The sequence below is a fragment of the Pleurodeles waltl genome, chromosome 1_2 (assembly GCF_031143425.1).
Source record: "Pleurodeles waltl isolate 20211129_DDA chromosome 1_2, aPleWal1.hap1.20221129, whole genome shotgun sequence".
In the NCBI taxonomy this organism is placed as follows: domain Eukaryota; kingdom Metazoa; phylum Chordata; class Amphibia; order Caudata; family Salamandridae; genus Pleurodeles; species Pleurodeles waltl.
The window spans coordinates 300,371,370-300,387,100 of NC_090437.1; the positions used below are offsets into that span (position 1 = coordinate 300,371,370).

General features: G+C 42.5%; 1 protein-coding gene across 1 annotated transcript in view; it reads right to left on the reverse strand.

Moving 5' to 3' along the window:
• LOC138299846 (broad substrate specificity ATP-binding cassette transporter ABCG2-like) overlaps positions 1-15,094 on the reverse strand; it is a 322,474-nt gene extending 307,380 nt beyond the window's left edge. The window contains exon 1 of the mRNA XM_069238476.1: positions 14,923-15,094. The gene's annotated coding sequence lies outside the window, so the exon portion shown is untranslated. The remainder of the gene's footprint in view (positions 1-14,922) is intronic.
• Between the last annotated feature and the right edge of the window lie 637 nt (positions 15,095-15,731).

Consider the following 15,731-nt stretch of genomic DNA (forward strand, 5'->3'; position numbering starts at 1 on the left):
TTGCCTTAGTGTGTTTATTACTTTCTGCGCTACTCGTAATATTAACGATCCTTCTTATTCACACAATGTGTAGATCAATAGTGTATAAAACGAATACTTGCGTGTTTGCATTGTATTCAGTGACTGAGTGGGGCTCTGTTCTATCACCTGCAGATAATTAATTCTCTGACAGTTTTATCGGACACCTATAATAATACTTGCATGGAGGGCATAATTGGGCGGGGATGGGTGAGAAAAACCCAGTGGCGGCTCCTCTGCTATAGCGGAGGAGCGTTGCCTCTTCACCCCCACCAGCAGCAAGCGCTGCAAATCCTTTAACAATGAAAGGATAATAAACTAAAATAAACTAAGTTTATTATCCTTTCATTGTTAAAGGGGTGGGGCATTAAGGATGGAGAGCACTGTTGGCTCCTCTCTGAGCGCATGTGTGTTTGGCCGGCTATCTCGGGCCGGCCAAACACACATGCGCAGTGCGCTCTATGCATCTCGGCACTTTGTTGCCAGGCTGGATAGAGAAGGCACAGGCTCCCAGTCTGCCTGGGAGTGCCCTGGCTGGGTGCTCCCAGCCAATACTGATGCTGCTTTAAGCGGTGTCAGGATTGGCCGCATCCTGAGGAGACGGAGGAGCGGCGGCGGCAAGTTTTTCTAAAATGTATTTATCTTATTTTAATAATCTCCCCCTCACCCCGTGCGCCGCCTGTACCTATAGCCCCCGTGAGCTGTGACTGGAAAAACCCACTCGTTTTTAACTTCTTCAAAAAGGTTGCAGTTCCCTGTGGAGGATTGGGCTATCTACCAGGTGTGAACCCAATAATTTGGGAGTTACACTGCATGTGACACAGCAATGATGGGGAGTCGGCTTCTAGACATGTGACTGATACCACCCTAACTCTATTGCCCTTTAAGCTGCAAGACTTACTGATGGCTAATTCTGCCACTGACCAGTCCTCCTTTCAGGTGTGCCAATAACATTTGGCTGCACTACTAATTATTGTACAACTGGCCTGTCTTGTGACTGAATATGAACCAGGTCTACAAGTCTTTCAGATGGCACTCCCACATTTTTATTGGGTGATTAACGGAAATGTTACCGGCTTTTCCATGTTAAAAATCTATTGAAATAAGAATTATGATCACAGTTATACAAAAGTTCCAGAAAAATGCCTCGCAGAGGCAAATATGTTATAGGACTTGTCCTTACCCAGCCAAATTGGCTTTTCACTTGTTTTCCTGTCCTGTTACCGGCTAATCCTTATAATGGCTGCTCATCTTTCAAAGAATATCCTGATAGGTGACTACTACTGTGTTGCCAAGTACCCCATGCCACATGTGACACCAGCGACCCTAGGCATATTTAAGACACAAAGGAAATTGTTGGCCGCCCTACTACACAATGTTTTATCCTGTTTGGATAAACCCGGACTTTTCTAAAATCATTGTGAATAATTACCATCACACCGATTTATGATAAAAGATCCCTAACAGATGCCACATTTTAGCAACCAAGCAGTTTAATTGATATTGACTATAAAACCTCCACCATATAATCATAAAAGAAGTCCAGTCCTGAACATATGAGAGCAATGACTTGTTTCTAGTCGAAGGCTAGTTCTGGGTGATCTTTTGACGATGTGGGCCAGATACCCACTCCGCTACGTGTAGAGCACAAGTTCAGTACAACAGAAAAGATACCTCTTTTGTGGCATTTTTAGATTTCTCATCAGCATTTGTTCAGATAGACAGAGAGGGAAATTAAAAGTGCTGGGTATGTAGACTTCTCTCTATTAAAGGTTCTGACTACAGGTACAACTCCAAGGTGATACTGAATCAACAAGTGTAATGGAACTCTCTGTTTAAGGCACCAGAAAGGGTATGACAAGGATGCCTGCTGGCAGCCTTACTGTTCACACTCTTACTGAACAATATGTAGCCAGTAATCTTGTAGGTCTCCAAAAACACCCCAAAGATCAAGGAGCTTGAAGTCCCACTGGCCCTGTATGCCCATCAAACTACCAGTCTGGTAAGAAATGAAAATGTGCTGAAAGCCCATTTGCCTGGGGTGTACCACTAACATGGAGGGAACAATATGAAAATTAACAGCAATGAATCAAATATTTTCATCTTGAGAGAAAACCATGACAGAAAGTGCGGTTATCTCATTTAAAAATGGAACAAACAGCTTGAGGAGGTCAGACAATACTCGGAGGCCTTCATTTTGAAAAACCTGTGTCGCAAACCTGTATATAAATCAGTAAGGCCACAACAGCCTCTAGCATCAACACAGATATGTGAGACATCATGGAACTAAAAACTCTAGATCATGTTAAAACAATTCTCAAAGTTAAAATTGGTGGTATTTAGACATATTGTGCCAATTATTGGAGTTCACAAAAGGTGTAAACTTACCTGGACTGTAAGAAAAATTGTTAATTCACTTATTTTGCTCTTCAAGAGATTGCCAACAGAACCACTCGTGAGTGATATGGCTATGTCTCAACAGTAGATAGATTTAATAGTGCTTGAATTCACTATGCACTGGAAAGAGAACACTCATAAAACTCCTAGTAGACGAGTGGCATTGTCAGAACACAGGCAGCTGCCGAAAATTCCTAAACTGCTCTACAATGCTTATTAAGAGACTGGACAGGGGAGATATTAGAAAGCTGCAGCAGGAGAAAGAACATTCTTTCATGATGGATAATCTCCAGCAGGTGAAGTACATTCCACACTGCAAGTTCTTTCAGGAAGTGTTTGGTCCACAACCCTACATGTCACAAATCAAGAATACCCAAGAAAGGAGGTTGGTGTGGTCAAATTGTGTGTTAGTGGAGTGCAGGTGCCTCAAAAGCCGACAGTCCCTTGTGTGGGGACAGTAAAGAAGTCCCAATACATTTTATTTTACTGTGTTCAAGATATCACAACATAAGGGGTGAAAGAATGGCTACAAGTTTGTAAGGGGCTGACCTTGACAATCAAAATAGCACCTAAATAGATCATTTCATTAAGATTCTGCCTAAGGTAACTGTTGGAATAGGGATATCTCCTGCATGGCGTACAGTCATGTTCCCTGTCCTGAGTGCCCATCTGCGAGTATCTAGTATCCTGTTTTTTTTTTTAATTCTGACAACAGCCTCAAGCTAATCTAGCGTTTATCTGGAGGCCTAAGCCTCGACCTGTCCTGGATCTCAGGAGAGCTCCAACCTTACCTTTATTTGTCTGACAGTGAAATATCATCTCTGTCATGAATTTAGCATGTACAGCGGTGGTAGCAGCATACCATTATTTGTGAATCAGTAGTTGTGACCACACCTTATTATCAGTGGCACTGGAATGAAGGCCTATCGACCCACTCATATAAAGTTCCATTTCTGTGCGCTAACTCAGATTGCCATCCTAAGTGCAAGTCATTCGTATACATCGGTGTGGAATTTATGGTACATGTATTTTGCATAACGATGGAGCAGGGTAGCAGATACCAGTGGGATCCATTCATGTGCACAGACACACACACACACACATACATACACTGGATCCCCCTATGTGCATAGGACAGTAAGGATGCCAACAGTGCTGATGGTAAAAAATAATTTATAGTATAGCTAAGGAAAGGCATGTTTATCACATTAGTAAAACTTTATTTGGAAATAAAGTATTTTACTTCTAATTACACTGTGGAACATTATAATTATGTGTCATTTTAAGCTTAACTGTAAATAAGTATTCAACCACTCACACCCTGCAAGAGTAAACCTTGACTTTTTGTAATGACCAACCACTGGGTATCAAAGTCTAACAAGCCTTGGCAAAGTCAGTCTCATCTTTGAGAATTACTGGCTTAGCCAAAGTGAAGTGAATCCTAGTTTGTTTTAATGGGATACAGGAGTTAGCTTAGCCTTTGGTTTGCAGACTCGTGCCCCCGTCACCCAGTGATTTTTACCCTACTTAGCTTGCTCTATTTTAGCACATTTATTTAATTAAATCTTTTAAGATGGCTGCCTTGTTTTTAGTTAGGCCCATGTTTTAGTTTGTGTTATCGGCGCCACCGCGCTAAGGCGTCAATATCAAGCAACAAAGATAGACAAACTGTAGGTGTTCACTTTGGGTACTTTCCCTCTTCACTGCTTTCGAGGGAATTGCTTATATTAATTACAGTCCCAAGCATGCCTTCTTATCTATTGTTTGGGAACAAATCTATGTCAGGGGTCCAAGTAGATGTGTATAAATATTCCTCAATTAAACAGATAGTCAGATGTATTCCGACCAGATGCCATCGCTGCTATCGATGCTGCATGTCTCCTTGATGCTGACCCAGTCTTCATGTCCCTACGGAGTCTGAGCTAGAGACCTCACTCCAAGGTAATGAGGTTTGGGGGCTCGTCTCATGGACATGGCATTGGCAGATTAAGTTTAACATATCTAGCTCTCTTTTAGGTTTGAGGTTAGGCTCACTATGGTAGGGTATTAGGACATATCTCATACTTTATGTCATTGACTCTTGTGTTTACCATTCTGTTTCTTGCACTGTTCATTATCCTAATCATTGCAGCCCATGCAACTTATTGCAGAATGCAGTTTTGCTAAATAAAACCTATTGAAACTTTACTGCATCTTCTTCATTGCCTGTGTTTGATTGAGACATATTGTTAATGTAAGAAATGGGGAATATCCGTTTAACCATGACATTCCCTGAGATGTCACACTTTTGAGTCCATGCGTAAAGGCTGCCACAAATCACCTTTTACTGTTGGAGTTTTTGATTAGGCACTGCTTGTGAGCCGGAAGGGTTGGGACGACATTTGCGACTTGCTGTAGGACTGGCATAGTCACCTACAAACATAAGTCCTGTCATCCTTAAACCAGCAGTCTTGCCTACAGCAAGAGTCCAACTACGACAAAAGAGGGCGGAAGCAATATGGAGGCCACGAGTGCTAAGAAGTGACATGGTGGGCAGAGGTGTGGAGGAGAAGCAGTGGATATAAGAAAGCAGTTTGGAACAGGTGGTGGAGAAGCACAGGAGTAAGAAAGCAACACAGGGGGTGAAGTACACGAGGGGCAGAGCAACAGGAGGGGGACTGGGGGGGGGGGGGGGGAGTACACAAGCAACAGACAGCAACACATAGTGCAGCCTGAGGAGGAAAGACCATGAGGGAGACAGTTGGAATACATATGCAATCTCATTGAGTGCTTAACCTAAAAGAAAAAATAGTGCTTGAGAAGAAAGCAGTGGAAACGGACAAGAGATGCGTCCATGCTCAACGGGACGGACGTACACAAAAAGTGGAAGGAAAGCCTACCCAAGTTAACGAATGAAAGAAAGCAAATGACAATGAAGGTAAGATCAACCTTTGGTAAGCAATAGGTGGGCTCTAAGCACACTGTAAGCTGACAATAGGCCTTTTTGCCAACAGAGAGCTTCAGCGTGCTCTGTTTGGTAAGGGAAACCTTAAGAGGAGATTTTGAGCATTCAGTGATTTCGCAGGATCATCTGGTACTTGAGGATCCAGGGACAACAGGCAACACCCGTTACAAGGGTTTCCCAGTTGACATGATTTCCCAAGACTGCATAGGACTGGCCCAACAGAGTTCAACAGCTGTGAAAGCCTCAGATGTAGGTAGTAGGTTCTTTCACCAGAACAGGTCCCCTTTTATGCCACTAGACGTACTATGACTTTGTATGCTAGGATTTTATTTATTTGATTTCACAATAATTATAATTTATGGCAAAATGTTTATAATGTCGTGAAACATAGACTGATGCTTCCAGACTTCCTAATAAGTCCTTATCCCATTTTCTTTTCTCACTTAGGACCATTGTGTTCATTGGATTATGTGGAGGTGGGTTTTGATAATTAGGTGAAGTGCAGATAATTCACAGGCGTACAATGGTATATGGAAGCTTTGGGTTCATCCAGGCAGCTGCGGGACATTTTAATAACATTTTATTTATCATATGGGTCCATTCTGAGGACTTGTCTTTATTATTAGCCATGGGTACATGAAGAAGAAATTGCAGCAGAAGTCTGTTAAACTTCTGGGCCTCCAGTCTGAGAATGGAATACAGAATAACCCTCACCAACATAAATAAAAGTTTAGATTATATTAACTACACAAAGACAATTCCACCTGCTACCTTTTGTTTTAATGTGACACAGTAAAACACAACAGGTACGTCCAGATTTAGATTGGGTGCCTGTTGTGCCATAGTTTTCCGTTCAGAAGAGTGCGGCCTGCTTTGTGCAGGACAGCTCCTATTGGAGCAGGACCAAGACTGACATCCAGTGTATGATCAGCATCGCGCAGTAGGGAAAAAACATGAATGACTACGCAGCTCCAATTGATAGCCATAGTGAAGACTTTTACTGGCAGTCCATCCGTTATTTTGTCATTTAGAAACTGTAAATGTGTTAGCGCATACAGGGATTCCTCTTGTCACGTCTCCCCACAACACACTACCTGCATTTTGCCTGAAAGCTCTAGGGTTAGGCAAAGCAAATGCACCAAGGCAGACATGGGCCATACTTGGGGGGATGCCGTCAACCATGGATTAGACTGTCAATTAAGCGGATTAAAGGAGGATTCCATATCCCCAGATGAAATTCTCCTGCCCTGGCTTTTTTTTTGACAAATCATTCTTTTCTCGTGTTTTAGTTTAGATGGAGCAGCTGACGTGAACCAGGATCAAACTCATAGAATGCATGTTATTAAAACAAAAACAAAAAAACAGAGGAATGAGTGACACTGTCCTGGGCGACAAAGCCATATAGTAACCTCAAATTTAAGTCACACGTACAAAAGCTGAAAATTAAAGCACAGCCTATCCTAATGCCCTCAATACAGGACTCATCTACCTAGTTTCTGATTTGGTAATTTTATTTGACTCTAGGTGTAAAAATATAACCATGGTCACTGGAATTATGCAGCAGTAGAAGACAACATTTTGCAGCAATGTTTACTACATTATACACCAAGTGAGGGCAAATTAGGCAGCAATAATACAGGACCTCTTTCTATTAGCACTGCAGTATAATACAGTATATTTCATGTTCATCATATACATGTCTCTCAAGAAAGTACTTTGAGACTCAAGATATGGGACCTTAAAAAGAGATTCCACATGTTTGAGATTCTTGCTAGGTGATCTCTTAAAACAACACCTTTGCAAACTGTGTGATGTGAATATGAACTTGTTTAAAAAATGATATAATTACAAGGAATAATTCTGTGCACCCTGTGTAAACTGCAATTAAGTTTTTAAGATTTTGTTTCCAGTTGCAGATAAGCCTTGACCTTAGTCCCTCAAGTGGCAACACATACATCATAGGTCACCATTGTTATCTCTTTTGAAAGGGCTAGTTATACTAAGCATCGGCTGAAGGGGACCATTAACTCTAGTGAAGTGACTAACGCTGCAACAAAATATATATATTGCTTCTTTTTCCCTACTGTGAGAAAATGCTGGTTATTTAGTGACCACCCATATTGTTTGCTGAATTGTATTGCTGTTGTTTAGACTGCACACTGGGGCAATGCTGTCCAGTGCCCACTGTACGTGCTTTGATCCCCTAAAACATGTATAAAATTGGCTAACCCCTGACTGGCATATCTAACTCTCCTATAAGGCTGTAGAAGATGATGTACAAAATAAAACATATGGAATGAAAAGTTAAATGACCCCTGTGGACTGCAGCACTCATTGTGCCAACCAGCAATATGACATGGAAACATGGCTTCTGGTCTACTCATGTTCCCAGACTTCTACAGTTTAGATCTGAAGTCTAACCTTTAAAAATAACTCTTTTAAAGGGGAAAAACATATTTTAAAATATTAATAAGTCACCCAATTAGGACCTATAGCGCACAATGTAGAGTGCATGCTATTTAAAGGTGAAACATGTAGAAATGTAGGGCCATATGTACAAAACACTGTTTCCCATAGACACAGAATGGGTAAAAACCTTTGATACATCTGGCCCGTAATAACATGTTGCTGTAGCAACAAGCCGCAAAACCTATTTTCACTATTGAAGGTTCTGCCTGTCATAGGAGGGAAACTAGCCTGAAAATGAATATATTAATTTAGCTATTTCTGGTTTAGGACAAGCTATAGAAATTGTCCGATCACTATATTTAATATTTATTAAAGATCCGCGTCAATGGCTGTTTTCTCCTGCACCTCTATTGTCCCTTTCATTCATCCTCATCTGTACCCTTTATTGCTTAACTTTTCCCTATTCTTTCCCATTCTTCCTATATATGTACACCCTTTTTTGTAGAGATCCAGCCATCAACTCTTCCCTGTGATCACTTCCACTTCCACATTTCCCCTTGGTCGGAACTCCGTGTTACAAGAGTAACACAGAATTATTATTAATAATATATAACATTTATAGAGAGCGACAGTATTCCGGCGCTAACTAGTATATAGAAATGCCCACTATGCACAGAAACTTATTTTGGGAACAACCAAGTTTTCAGGGATTTCTGAAAACGTCGCAGTTCCTTTATGGAACTGGGTGATCGTGCAAGCTTATTCCAGATTTGTGCTGCTTTGACTGAAAAGGCCCGACCACCCTGTTTTACCTTCTGCACCTTCCTAACACAGACTAAGTTTATCATGCTAGAACACAAATGTCGTCTAGGGGTGCATCTTTTTAGTTTCCATCTTGTGGGCAATGAGCCAGATCCATGTAATGCTTTGAACACAATACACATAGCCTTGAACAGGATCCTCTGTCTCAGCTGCAAACAATGTAGCTCCCTCAAGGCACTGGATGCCGTTGATCTACGAGATCTATTTAAGGCAAGTTTGCCACCTCGCCTCTAAGCAATCTATTAAGCAGATATTCAGATGCCCCCCAATAACAAAGAATTGCAATAGACTATTCACCTGCGCTATAAGAGGTTTGACTAGACTCCTGAGTAGTGGTGATACCTTCCTAAGACTATGCAGAAGTGAGAAACATGTGCCAGCTGTCTTTGTAACTTGGTTCTCCAGAGATCGTATGTTTTCAAAGATAACCCCCAGATTACGGACTGATTCTAACTGAGCCAACTCATCTCCAGATCGGAGCGGCTAAAAATTATGAGGGAGATTTATAAGGGTCTTACTTGCCGAACAGCATAGGAATTCAGTTTTGTTCCATTTAAATTTTGATGAGTTTGCATTCATCCATCCGGAGATATCCAGCATACCATTCTGAAAGGCCACCAGTACCTCCTTCAAATCTTTATTACAGGACAAAATTAGCTGGATGTCATTGGCTCATTCACTTTGAATCCATGCTTCTTTAACAGGATAATGAGTGGCCTCAGATAGATATTAAACAGGTTGGGGCTGGGAGCAGAGCCCTGCGGTACTCCCTGTGATTGATGTTTGAATTCAGATTAATAGTGAGGTAAACATACAGCCCGATACCTGCCCAAGAGAAAGGACTTCATCCAATTCAAAGCTGCTCCCCTAAACCAACTGACTGCAGTTTCAACAGGAGAATTTGATGGTCCACTATATCAAAGGCAGCCGAAAGGTCAAGCAGAAGCAGAACCGACTGACATCCCTCTGTCCACTTACATTAGCAACTTGTCCAAAGCCAAAGTAAGGCAAAATCTGGATTGGGGCAGTATCCTACTTACACGTCGCCAGAATTGCCAAATGCTGCCAATTCCATGGGTGAACTGAAACATTCTGCCCACCCTTAATTGCCAGTCTCTTGCTTGTTGCTACCTTCCACATTTTGAGCTTGATCCTCTCTTCTCTCTATCTGTTCCCCTTCCATCTGAAAATTCGATCCTCTGTCTTTCTATTCTGTGGTTTCACACCACCACTACCTCACACTGTTCTCCTTAATCTCTCTTCAAGATCTTTCCATTCTCCTTTGTATCTCCTCACTGCGTTCTTTTCCTTATTCCACTTCTACCCACTGTTTAATTTGTTCCTACTTCTATTTCTTCTTTCCCTCGTACCTCTCTAAGTTCTCTTACTTTTACACCTATCTTCGGCTCCCCGTTCTAGTTTTCTTTTTCCATTCCCTTTTTCTGTATCTCCATATTCGCTTTAAATTTCTGTCTATTTCTTCTTCCCATTTTACTAATTTTCCTCTCTGTCCTGTATCTGTCTACTCCCCGTTCTTCCCCTCACCTGTGCACTATCCCTGTTCCGGCTGATTGTTTCTGATACTGCACCTGAGGCACAAAACAATAAAATTCTACATTAGGATTTCTGATGGGGGTGAGGTTGTCTTGATTTGAGAGCTATGACTACCCACAACTGCCAGGATATATCAGTTGCTCAAGGTGCTTCAGAGAGATACAGAACACAAGATACATTTTGAGCTATTTCATGCTTCTACGATTGTCAAACCTATGCTCTCAAGTAAAAGCTTGTGACACAAGACTCTCCTCACAGTGCTACAAGCATCCCGTCTCATCCCCTGATGCTGCTACTTGTTACTCGCATTAGAATGAAGATTCCCATTCTACAGTGATATCAATGCACTGATGCCCATTCCCTCACGGTGATATCACTAATTCTCCATTGTACTCACTGCAACATCAAAAATCAAGATTCCCACACCTATTCCTTTGCAGAGCACCACCAAAAAAATAGGCAAACTGCTAAGGCACAAGGTATGCTAGGGTGGCCACCGCAGTCCATGTCATCGCCGGTATTCCGTCCAGCAGTGTTTATTATGTAGAGAATATGCAGCATGGTCCGAGGGTTTGCTCAGAAGCCAGCAGCTGGCACGGTTCAATGTAGGAGTGCCTAACACCAAAGCTACGTAGTCTTGATTCCATCTCATTCCTCCTTAATCCACTACCAGACACTTCCTGCCCACCCGTCTCACTCTTGCAGGTTCTGGTTTTCTCCCTTTGTCACTCATTTACTATCTTCCTCTTCCCCCTTTTTTTGCCCTAGGTGTGTTTTTCTCCCTCTTGCTGTGGCTCAAAGTCTGGTGAGGAAACATAAGTGTCAGCCCCTAAAAATGAGTGCTGGTGGGCCCCACCTGCAACCACCGGCTCAAATTAAGCACTGTTTTCCAGTTCTCGCCTCCTATGTGACAAGCTGCGGTGTTATGGTCACTGTAGTCTTTATTTGCTAGCACTGAAATAATCAAATATAACACACCTGCAATGATCTATAGGCTAAAAATCCGGAGTTGAAAGCTGTGTCCAGGATATTAAGTGCGTAGTACACCCACTGCACAGGCTGGTGTAATTTGCACAAGTGAGTAACATAGGTAGCCCCCACCTCTGCTCCTACTCACTCTTGCTAGAGGGAGGTGAGCTGCTGTGTAATGGAGCAACTGTGGGTGCAGTCATCCAGTTACAAGGCAGCACAGCTCATGACAGGCATGCACTCGTGTAGGCTCTGAATGAAAGGCCTTCGCTCTGCTGATGCCTCTGACCTGGGAGCGCCAGTGCTTGCTTGAGGCTAGCCCAGCCAAATCCAATTTATGCAGGCATATATTGCACAATATCGGGAAAGAATAAATTCCCGGGTTGTAATTACACATAGTCCACGGTAGGAATGTTCCTGAAAATGCAGAGGAATAACGGAAATGGCAAGAAAACAAGCTGCATTTGCTCACCTCACTTTGGTTTTTCATGGTGTTTGGTTCCGCGAAAAGCGTGCTTGTATCAAAAATTGAAGTAAGGGTGCATTTGCTCTAAAATATAGTGCAAGACAACGGATGTGCATTATCCCAAAATGTTACATTATTACGTGAAATCAAACTTGACGAATTTCCCACCCCACTACTTGAGGCCTGCCTCTGCCCTCATGGGTAAACATTGGACCAGTCCCCTGCATGGACGTAAAAAAAAAAAAAAAATCTCTGCATAAGGCCTGTTAAGAAAACCGGAGCTTGAGCAATGTGGACCGAGCCACAGTTCGAGTCAGGGGAAATATCCCTCAATCAAAATCCAAACATCAAGTCCTACAATAGAATTTTGTCAAGAATGTGTAGAAGTCTGCGTACAACTAATTGGATACAATTTGTTTCCCCGTACACAGCAGAACATGCTAAGGGAATCCCCCCATTCTGCCCATGGCCCTTCCACATCCAGATTTCTGGGACATGGCCTGCTAGGAATGGCATATTTCATCTAAGTTGTTTGAATATACTTGTGATAAATATTACATGCAACTAAAAGTTAAAAAATTACAATGATTTAAACAACAATGGAGGCAAATATTTAGTATTGTATATCCAGGTGTATCGGATTCGCCCCTGTATCCTAATTCATGCTCCTGTTTAAACACTTTTTAGAAACAAGCATTGGCAAAGCCAATTGATCTTATTTTTGGGACCTATTCGCTGTGCCAATGGCTATCAGCCATGCTGTACAGCACTTTCCACGCTGAAAAGGAAATAAACTTTTTTTTTAAAGGCACTGTGATGTAGCAGTTGCATATTTTTGTAAGTACGTGCACCACTTGAGCATGGCTACAAAATTAGGCAAGCATTATATTTGATTTTTTAAGAGCCAGTGGGGGGCAAGCAACAGAGATGGCTGTGGTGGGACGCACCACAGAGGGCTGGGGTGAGGGTGAAGCAATACTTAGGGGTGGAAGCCTCATAAAAGGGTGGATAGAGAGGAGAAAACAACAGATGAGAGAGAAGGAGGGCATGGTTCTAGAGAAGCAACACGGAGGGTAGGGGTGGGGATTAGAAGCAATGGGCAAGACAGCAATATGAAGAGGATGGGGCAGAAGCACACAGATAAGAAAACAGCAGGATCCAGATTAGTAGTACAGGTTGGCGAGGAGAGGGAAGGGCGAATGGTCAGGAGTAGAAGCAAAGAGTGAGCACAGCGGGGGAAGAGAAGCACACAAATAGTCAGCTAGTAAACACATGCAGGCTCACAGAATGTTTAAGGTAAAAAAAATAGAACACAAGTAAATTGGAAATGCTCAAGGGGTGTCAGGCACAAGATGGACAAAGCCAGCCAGTGAATAGGAATTAAGCAAATGTGGGAGATAGGAAAGCCAACCAAGAGTAAGCAACAGACGGTGTCCAAGCCCCTGTATGTTCTTGGTAAGCCTGCAATATGTCTCGCAACAGGCAGCGCATGAATTGTCTAATAATACAGACCTAAAAAATAAAATAAAATAAAAAATGCAACATCCCATTACATCTCACCAGTTTTAAAAATAAAAAAAACTGGCTTCTGATACACAGATGATGGCATTCTTAAAACTGCATGCATCACTTACAAAGCCCTAGACCAGGGTGGATATCACAGATAGGACACGCTGCCCTGATCTTCACTGTATTGCAGACCTGGTCAGAGCACCCTTTGACAACGAATGCTCTGACCTCTGTGCAGCCACACACTTGCTTGCACCTGCTAGCAGGACGTCGCATTAGTGAAAAGGGGACATACTATTTAAAACTCCTGATCCAGCTTTCATTGTGCAGGTGACAACTGGCCTGCCATTAAAAGGGGAGCAAAGATCCCCTTGCAAACAGGTGCAGCGTGTGCCTGTCTGACTGCGGGAGTGCGGGTGGGGCTTCAAAGGACTCTTTTTCCATCTTCCAAGAGGCACTCTCGAGTGTGCAAGGACTGAGCACCATTACTTTGTTGTGCATAGTTAGAACAAATCCAGGCAGTTTCCTTGCCTCTGCACCTATTGCACAGGGGTTACGTCCCATGCAAATGAGGAAACACCTGGTTTCTAACACGCCAGTACTTCATATGCACACGATCTGTATTGGGGGGAGCAAGCATCTGCGCCTCATTCTGTAATACCAAAGTGCTCCAAGGGTGCAGAAAACACGTACCCTCACCCGTTAGAACCCTGGGGTAAGTTTGATAATATAGCCCCAGAATTCTAGAATACTCCAGCACAAAATGTAAACGGCCTAGGTAAAAAGAGAAATTCATAGAAAAAGGAAATGCTGTTGAAATCTTGAAATGCAATAAACAATATATTAATAGGGCAATCCTTCTCGGGTTCTGCAACAACCTCATAAACTACCTTGAGAAAAAGATGAAAGAATTCCTGCTAGCCCATCCACTCCACTGAGGAGTAAGTCTGGAGTTTAAACTCGTCCTGTGTAATTCTCACTCCAAACAACAAACAGTAGCAAGAACTAAGTTGAAATCCTCTTGCTTTCTTTATTAATTATAAAAGAAACTCTGTGAAGAATCCGGATATTTAAAATATCATTGTGTTTATTCTGCGATTGTATGCTCCTTATTTGAAATTTGTGTTAGTTGTAAACTACACATTTTTAGTCTGAATGCAAATCTTGCGGATGTCGCAAATAACTTTGTCCTGGGTATGTAAAACCACAAAAAAGCACAATTTTAAAACTTAATAAAAATTGTTTCAGCTGAGAGATTGGTTTTATATTCTTTATAACGTGGGGCAGTTCTCCGGCCTGATTTGTTGCGCTTGTAATAGTTTTCTGCAAAATCACGGGCCAAAGTGGACGAGATTTGGCACCCGACTTCCGGTGACCTAGGCTACCCGCAAGCTGAAACGTTTCTTTAACCATTACGACTTAATAAAATGTTTGTTTTATCTAAAGCACATAGTACATTATATATAAAATCAAATTATGGGGGGTGTCGGATAAGACGCATAATGATGTGCCAAATATATTCCAATGAGTATAACATTATAATTAAAATATATTCCCGGCAGGCAAATCTGTGTTTTAAGTAATTTGATGGGGTTGTGCGCTTAGCACTTCTAGAAAACGCCACGTGGTCACTTGTATAAATATTTAACACATTATTTACTATTTACGTTTTTAAATCGCGATCGGTTGCTTGCTAACCATCACTGAAGAAATGTTTTCGAGATAATTAGCTACAGACGCCCTCCAATTGCTGGGGGCGGTGGGGAGGGGAATCCGAGAAGTAACAGGTGTGCGAAAATGTGCGATTGGGCAAAGGGTCGCTTCTTGCACTTACCTAGTCCGCGCTGGCACTTTATGTCTCCGGAGTCCAGGCTGCCCGGCCCGATCTCGGGGATGGAGAACGCGGGCAGGTGTCCGGCACCCAGGTGCCTGGGGTAACTAAAGGCCGCTTCACTTCAGAGGGGTGCCGGCCGCGGGATGCTGCAGTCTGGCAGATCCTGTCCTCCTCGCGGTCTCTAGTATACACCCGTGAGGGGCGGGGATGCGGGGCGGGGCCTCCCCTGCCGACAGGTCCCTGTCTCAAACCGACAGGTTATGTAAAGACGTCCTGGCTCTTAGGTAACTACTGGGTTCCAGCATTTGAGAAAGGAGCTCGAGACAAGCAGCTGTACAAGTGCACTAAAAACTATGGGAACGGTGATGCTTCATTAGTGGGGGCGGGTTCAAAGGTGTGGCTCAAAAAGAATTCTTTCGTTTTTTTTGGTCCATAACCGTCCGGTACCTACATATAAAGTAACATGCAGCGTAAATGAAAAATAAATAAAGTGGTTGTTACTCATTGGGGAATTCACTATAGCACATTAAAACTCCATTAGTTAATGCACTGCAGTGATCTCTGTGTGACAAGGGAGCCACAGAATTAAATCGTGGTTGGTGCAGTGGACAAAAGTGAGGTGTATTTTTAGTGCTAGTAGTTTACAGCCTCTGACAGAAAGCACTGTGAATTGTAATTCATTATTTAAAATTTGCGTTACACGCAGCATAAGTGTAGTAAGCACAATCTAAATACATCACAACTAAAAGCACACACTTCTTAGCCCAGTTGTTAACACTTTGCACTCCCAAAGGATGGCAGTGGTTAAA